Source organism: Otolemur garnettii, unplaced genomic scaffold (genome assembly GCF_000181295.1).
Source record: "Otolemur garnettii isolate 467f Iridium unplaced genomic scaffold, OtoGar3 scaffold00284, whole genome shotgun sequence".
NCBI lineage: Eukaryota > Metazoa > Chordata > Mammalia > Primates > Galagidae > Otolemur > Otolemur garnettii.
Window position 1 is genome coordinate 193,537 of NW_003852679.1, and position 8,762 is coordinate 202,298.

The following is an 8,762-nucleotide window of genomic DNA, read 5'->3' on the forward strand; positions in this document are numbered from 1 at the left end:
ATGTTCTTAAGTGATCTTCCTTGGATTTATAGCTTGCCGAACTTCTTTCTGGGCTCAGCTCCCTGTCTTTGACTTCATAGATTCTGATTCCAACCAGTTTTTCTTCCTTTGTTCAGGAGCCTCTGACCAGGGTTGCTACCAGTTGGCCATCTTCCCAGAATTCCCTTCTTTCTTCTTTCTTGTCTTTGTTCTCTAGTTTGTCTCAGTGGGGTTGCTGAATGCCTTAACTTCTATGGTAGAATACCTGTCATCTACCCCTTTCACCACCAATTTCAACTGCTCTGAATTCACTTTAGTCCTATTTTTCTAGGTCTGGCTCATCTGACAAAAGCTGCCTCTAGTCAGCCATCTTGCCCCTCCCACCAAGTGTGAAGAACTAAGCTCACTTTTGTGGCCCACCACACAAAAGCAAGTAAGTTTTATAATACAATATTCAATATTGTATAATAATATTTGTGCCTATTTAAGGTAATAGTAAAAACATTGTGATTTTCATAGTATGTGGATGACTAAAGATAAAAATATGACATTGAAGACTATGTGTAATATCACAATTGTGATTAGAATTGGTGAATGGCCAACAAGTGAACATGTCTGGAAAGCAAGTTAATGAGATTTTGCTACTATGGCTATTACATTTTTTTGTTTTAAATATGTATGCATAACGCTTGCCTATGCATCATTCATGGTAAGAACCTAGGTGTTTATATTATTCCCATTATTATCTTGTTTTATTTTTAAACCTTAAAAAATACAAGCTAATGGCACATGTGAGATGGACCCAGATGGCCAGCTGGGCTTGGAGTAGAGCTGGGTCAGGATGGACGATGGCCAGCCAGGCTTGGAGCAGAGCAGGATCAGGATGGATAGGATGTTCTGACCACCCTAATATCTTAATTGTCAACGAGAGTGGGATGGGCAAATCCAACCTTCTCTTGAGGTTCACACAAGATACTTTTAATCCAGAACTTGCAGCAACAATAGGTGTTGACTTTAAGGTGAAAACATTTTCAGTGGATGTAAATAAGGCTAAATTTGCAATTTGGGATACTCGTGGTCAAGAGAGGTTTAGAACATTAACTCTTATCTATTATAGAGGTCCACAGGGTGTTATATTAGTTTATGATGTCACAAGAAGAGACACCTTTTTTTTTAATTAAATCATAGCTGTGTCCATTAATGCAATCAGAGACATCTTTGTTAAACTGGATAATTGGTTAAATGAATTGAGAACATACTGTACAAGAATAGTAAATATGGTAGTTGGAAATAAAATTGATAAGGAAAATTGTGAAGTTGATTGAAATGAAGGCCTGAAGTTTGCACAAAAGGATTCTCTGTTATTTATAGAAGAAAGTGAAAAAACATGTAATGGTATATAATGTACCTTTCAGGAACTTGTTAAAAAGATCATTCAGATACCAAGACTGTGGGAAAGTGAGAAGCAAAATAAAGGAGTCTAACTGTCACACAGTGAAGAAGGCAGAGGAGGCAGGGCCTGTGGTGGTTATTTTTCTGTGTTAAAAACTCTGGGAAATTCCATCCTTCTCTTGTATATTTTATCAGATAGTGTCATATTTCTGTATATAAACTCTTTAACTTATATTTTAGGGACCTTGCAGTTTGCACATAATTGTTTTGTATCATGACAGTAAATATTTGCGGGAAATCCCACTTGTTGGCTTTCCCAGGTAAAATGTTAGTGTATGCAAGCACAGTTTGCAGTGTGCCATATTTTCATGTAACATAAAATAGGTGTACCTTTTAAGTACATTTGATCTATGATTTACATTTATCATGCAATTAAAAAGTCCATCTACTATCTGGTATATGTTAACACAAGGTCCACTTTTGGTCTCTTTGCTTAAATCATCCTATCAGTTACTGAATCATTTGATATGTGTAGAACTCACAGAACCACAGGGAAGTAGACAGGTATCATAAAACCTGGAAAATTTTCTTTCAAGAACAACTATGAGCATGATTCCATAGGCAGTCTAGAATGTTTACTCATTACAGAATGTAGTACATGCCAATGTACAATTGAATTTCTACTCTGATGATACTTCTAAAATATCATTGATATGTTAAACAAATGATATACTTCAGTTATTAGCTCAGTTGCTTAACTGGAGTTTTAATCCTGTGATATGTACATTGGATTCATGACCCTTTGCACAGCTTTTTTAGTTATGTGGTGTTTGGCAGAATGACAATAGTGTTTAACTAATTTTAGTTTCAGAAGGATATGAATAGCATGTTTATTGTGACTCCAATGCTACTTACCACTTTTAAAACCAACACCTTTTTTCATCAATAAGGGTAGTGTTTGTTGACGTACTTCAACTATAGATTGTGTGATGTTTATGAATATCTGTATCTTATAGCTTCCATAATGGCTAGTTGATATTCAAAAACCTATCTCTGTGTTTTGAGGGATGAGAACAAAAAAACACTAGATGACAATTTGAGAAAGACATATTGTTTCCAGCTTCTTATGTGTTGGGGAAGATGTTGTCACAGTAAAAATTTGGTAATTTGCTGTAACAGGTAAACAGTAGTTTATCAAAATTAAATTGTATGGACTAATAAATATTTTTCACAGTAAAAAAAGCCAAGAAAATATAAAGATTATATTAAAACTATATGAATAGCCTCATAAAGGAAAACCAAGCAGCTAATAAATGTTAAGGGAAATTATTTAGGCAAGGACAAACTGAAGTTAAGGTGAAATAAAATTTTTAGCATATTATGCATGCTGTTGGAGATCTAAATTGTTACTGTCTTTCAGAAAGCAATCTGATAAAATATCTCAAACTGTTAATATTCTATTCAATATGAATAACAATGCCTGCTTTAGAGGTTGTTAAAATTAAATCAGTTAGTAAACACAAATTGCTTACACATATGTCTGACAAATAGTATGTCCTAGTAAATATCTGTACATTTTTTGCTATTATTTATCATTTTTCTTTTTTTTATTAAATCATAGCTGTGTACATTAATTCAGTCATGGGGTACAGTGTACTGGTTTAATATACAATTTAAAATATTTTCACCAAACTGGGTAACATAGCCTTCATAGCATTTTCTTAGTTATTCTGTTAAGACATTTATACTCTGCATTTAGAAAGATTCACATGTATCCTTGTAAGATGGACCATATATATGGTCCCACAAATCATCCTCTCACCACCCATCCTCCCCCCTCACCTCCCCTTCCTCTCGCCCATCCCCATATTCTTGGGCTACAATTGGGCTATAGCTTTCATATGAAAGCAAGAAACTAGTTTCATAGTAGGGCTGAGTACATTGGATACTTTTTCTTCCATTCTTGAGATATTTTGCAAAGAAGAATATGTTCCGGCTTCATCCATGTAAACATGAAGGAGGTAAAGGCTCCATCTTTCTTCAAGGCTGCATAATATTCCATGGTATACATATACCACAATTTATTGATCCATTTGTGAATTGATGGGCATTTTGAGTTCTTCCATGATTTACCAATAATGAATTGGGCTGCAATAGACATTCCGGTACAAATATCTTTGTTGTAATGTGATTTTTGGTCTTCTGGATATGTACCTAGTAGAGGAATTATAGGATCAAATGGTAGGTCTATTTTTAGTTCTCTAAGTGTTCTACAAACATCTTTCCAAAAGGGACGTATTAGTTTGCATTCCCACCAGCAGTGTAGAAATGTTCCCCTTTCTCCACATCCATGCCAGCACCTCTGGATTAGGGATTTTGTGATGTGGGCTAATCTTACTGGAGTTAAATGATATCTCAAAGTAGTTTTGATTTGCATTTTTTTCTGATGATTAATGATAATGAGCATTTTTTATATGTCTGTAGGCCATGTGCCTGTCTTCTTCAGAGAATTTTCTCTTCAAGTCCCTTGCCCACCCTGAGATGGGATAACTTGTTCTTTTCTTGCTAATACATTTGAGTTCTCTGTGGATTCTGGTTATTAAACCTTTGTCAGAGACATTACCTACAAATATCTTCTCCTATTCTGAGGGCTGTCTGCTTGCTTTACTTACTGTGTTCTTGGCTGTGCACAAGCTTTTTAGTTTGATCAGGTCCCAGTAGTGTATTTTTGATGTTGCTTCAATTGCCCAAGGGGTCCTCCTCATAAAATTTTTGACAGGCTGATTTCTTAAAGTGTTTTCCCTACATTTTCTTCAAATACTTTTTATAGTTTCTTGTCTTAAATTTAAGTCTTTAATCCAGTGAGAGTCTATCTTAGTTAATGGTGAAAGGTCTGAGTCCACTTTCAGTCTTCTGCAGGTTGCCAGTCAGTTAGTCCAGCACCATTTTTTACATAGGGAATCTCTTCCATCTCAATGTTTTTAATTGGCTTGTCAAAGATCAGATCATGCTTTTTTGATCACTATTTATTAACAGTATAGTCTGAGGTCTGGTAGTGTGATTCCTCCTGCTTTTTTTTTTTTTTCTGAGTAATGTCTTGGCTTTTCCAGGTTTTTTTTTTTTTCTGATTCCATATAAAACAAAGTATTATTTTTTTCAAGATCTTTAAAGTATGACATGGGTCTTTAATAAGGATTATGTTGAAATCATATATTGCTTTGGGTAGTATGGGCATTTTAATAATGTTGATTCTTCCCAGCCATGAACATGGTTTGTTTTTCCATTTGTTAACATTTTCAGTTATTTCTTTCCTTAGAATTTCATAGTTCTCTTTATAGAGATCTTTTAGATCCTTTGTTAGGTAAACTCCCAAATATTTCATCTTCTTGGCACAACTGTGAATGGAATAGAGTCCTTGACTGTTTCTTCAGCTTGACTATTGTTGGTATATATCAAGGCTACTGATTTATGAGTGTTGATTTTGTAGCCTGAGATGCTGCTATACTCCTTGATCATTTCTAAGAGTTTTGTAGTAGAATCCCTGGTGTTTTCCACATAAACAATCATATCATTTGTGAAGAGTGAAAATTTGATCTCTTCTGATCCTATATGGATACCCTTGATTGCCTTTTCTTCCCTAATTGTGATGACTACAACTTCCACTACAATATTAAAGAGCAATGGAGACAATGGGAAACCTTGCCTGATTCCTGATCTGATTGGAAATGATTTCAATTTAACTCCATTCAATATGATATTGGCTGTAGGTTTGCTTCTATCAGTTCAAGAAATGTCCATTCTATACCAATTTTCTTAAGTGTTCTGATCATGAAGCGTTGCTGGATATTATTAAAAGCTTTTTCTGCATCAATTGAGAGAATCATATGCTCTTTGTTATTTTGATTTACTTATATGATGAATTATATTTTTGGATTTACATATGTTGAACCAGGCTTGGGACACTGGGATAAAACCTACTTGGTCGTGGTGCACAATTTTTTTGATGTGGTGCTGGATTCTGTTTGTTAGGATTTGCTGAATTATTTCAGATCAATATTCATTAGTGATATTGGTCTATAATTTTATTTTCTTGATTCTTTTCCTGGTTTGGGGATCAAGGTGATGTTTGCTTCATAGAATGTGGTGGGTAGTATTACTTCTTTTTCTATATTTTGGAAAAGGTTAAGTAATATAGGTTCTAGTTGCTCTTTCAAGGTTTGGTAGAATTCTGACGTGAAGCCATTTGGTCCCAGGCTTTTCTTTTTAGGGAGATTTTGTATAGTTGATGCTATTTCAGAAATTGATATAGGCCTGTTCAAAATTTCCACTTTCTTCTGGCTGTTGGAAGGTGGCATGCTTCCAAGCATTGGTTGATTTCCTTCAGATTTTCATATTTCTTCAGTATAGTTTTGTTTCAAAAATTTGGTAATTTTGTTCTTGACCTCATCTCTGAGCCAGCTACCATTCAGCATGAGGTTATTTAGCTTCCATGTTTTTGTATGAGTTTGCATAATTCTGTTGTTACTGAGTTCGACTTTTATTCCGTGATGGTCTGAGAAGATGCAAGGAATAATTTCTATTTTTTAAAATTTGCTTGTGACCTAAAGTGTGATCAATTTTGGTGTATGCTCCATGGAGTGATGAGAAAAATGTGTATTCAGTTTTGTTAGGATGAAATTTTCTGTAGATGTCTGTTAAATCCAAATGTTAGATGGTTAAGTTTAAATCTAAAATTTCTTTGCTCAGCTTCTTATTGGAGGATCTATCCAACACTGCCAATAGAGTGTTGAAGTCTCCAACTATGATGGTGCTGGGAGAAATCAAGTTTCTCATGCCTGTTAGAGTGTCTCTTATAAATTGAGGTGCATTCTGGAATATTAATAATTGAAATCTCATCATATTGAGGATTACCCTTAACAAACATAAAGTGACCATCATTGTCCTTGCTTACTTTTCTTGGTTTAAAGCCTATTGTGTTTATGAATAAAACTGCAACACTTGATTTTTTCTGCCTTCCATTTTTTCTGGAATATAGATGACAATCCCTTCACCTATATCTTTTAAGGTAAGATGAGATTCTGTATACAGCAGATAGCTGGCCTAAGTTTTTGTATCCAGTTAGCCAACCTGTGCCTCTTTAGAGGACAATTTAAGCCATTCACATTGATAGAAATTATTGATAAGCCTGGTAAAATTTTGGGTGTCGAGTTTTTTGAAAGTCCAGTGGACATTTTTAATCTTTTCGCCACTGTGGAAGTTGGAATTTGATCAGAAGTTTCTGAGTGAGTTTACTTTTGTGGTGAAGGATTGTACTGGTCATTATGGAGGATAGGTCTGAGAATTTGCTGGAGAGCTGGTTTAGTTATGGCAAATTTCTTCAACATGTGAATGTCATTAAAGTATTTAATTTCTCCATCATAGATGAAACTCAGTTTAGCTGGATACAGGATACTGGGTTGAACATTGTTTTGTTTTAGGAGATTAAATGTTGATGATCACCCTCTTTTAGCCTGAAAGTGTTCAGCAGAGAGATCTGCCATCATTCTAATATTCTTCCCCTTGTAGGTTATGGTTTTCTTATATCTGTCTGCTTTTAGGATTTTCTCTTTCATATTAACTTTAGTGAAGTTAATTATGATGTGCCTGGGGGATGTCCTATTCAGGTTGTCATGCTGGGGTTCTGAAACTGAGAGCTATCTGAATTTCAGAATCTCTTGGCATATCTGGAAAGTTGTCTTGCATAATTTCATGAATAAGAGCCTCTGCGTTTTGTGAAGCAACTTCATCACCTTCAGGGATTCCTAGAAGGCGAATATTAGTTTTCTTTGAATTATCCCAGAGCTCTCTGAGAGAATGATCTGCTTTTTTCTCACCATTTCTCTTCCTCTTTGAGCATTTGAGTATGTTCAAAAGCTTTATCTTCAATGTCAGAGATCCTTTATTCTGCCTGCTTCATTCTGTTAGCAAGGGATTCTACCATATTTTTCGGATCTTTGAAGGCTGCAAACTCTTGGCTTAATGTGTCAAAATCTTTGATCATTTTGTCTTTGAAATAATTGAATTCTTGAGACATCCTTTGAATAATTTGAAATTCTGATTCTCTCCTTTCCTCCATTCTGTTGATCTTACTTGCTATTCAGACTCTGAACTAGATTTCTGACATCTCAGCCATCTGTTTATGGATTGGGTCTTCATTTGCATCTGACATATCTTTCCTTGGGGGGCGGGTTGATCTACTCTGGTTATTCATGTTACAGGAGTTTCTCCACTGATTATGCCCCATGCTTAATTTAGATCATTTGGCCTTTCTCCTAGAGCTTTGCCAAGGACCCGTACACTGCCATGGCCTGAGAAACTGGGGCTGTCCTTGTTTTGGTGGGGCTAAGTTGCTCTGTCTTCTTGTCAGCTGGTCTCCGTTTTTTTTTTTTTTTTTTTTTTGAGACAGAGCCTCAAGCTATCCCCCTGGGTAGAGTGCCGCGGCATTACAGCTCACAGCAACCTCCAACTCCTGGGCTCAAGCGAGTCTCCTGCCTCCACCTCCCAAGTAGCTGGGACCACAGGCACCTGCCACAGCGCCTGGCCATTTTTTGCTTGCAGCCATCATTGTTGTTTGGCAGGCCTGGGCTGGGGATTCGAACCCGCCACCTTAGGTGTATGTGGCTGGCACCTTAGCCACTTGAGCCACAGGCACCGAGCCAGCTGGTCTCTGTTCTACCCTAGTAAATAAGTTACTCTGGGTTGAAGTCTCAGCTGTGGATATATATCCGTAATTAAGTCACCCTGTCCCCCACAGACAACAATTGGAAAATGAAAATCACACCTTCCCACAACCACACACCCAGGGTACCACTTTGGATACTCCCTGGGTGATTGGCCCAGTTCAAGATGTCTAAATCAATTATTGCAGTCAGCACTGGTTTCAGGTGGGGGAGTTCAAAAGGTCTCTGGCAACTAGATAGCAGGTATCTGCTGGCAGCTCAGGTATGACTGGCTCTGGTGCTCTATGAGGTCAGAAGGACCAACTCAGGAAATAAATTAGTCTGGTAAGGTTGATGCCTCCTTCCCCACCTTTCACCTCTGTCACATTCAGTCACTGGTAACTCCAGTGGGGCTGGGACTGTGACCCAGTTCCCCCAATAAGCAGATGCCCCAGGGATTTATACTTGCCTGAGTCAGAGAGAGATCTATGTCTCCTCAGCCAGGTCTCTGTTCTTGGCTGCTATTTGGCAGGAGGAGCTGAGGCCTGACAATCTCGTGTGCTTAATGGAGGCTAGGGCAGTTCCAGCCTTGCCCCTGATTCACGTTGCTGGTAGAACAGCATAACTTTGCAGAGTTTGTTTCTGTCCTGGTTATCAGATGCTGCTTGAGGTGAAAGAAACCATGACTCAGTT

At 37.0% G+C, this 8,762-nt stretch overlaps 1 pseudogene; it reads left to right on the forward strand.

Moving 5' to 3' along the window:
• LOC100954587 overlaps positions 1-1,590 on the forward strand; it is a 46,603-nt pseudogene extending 45,013 nt beyond the window's left edge.
• Positions 1,591-8,762: the final 7,172 nt, after the last annotated feature.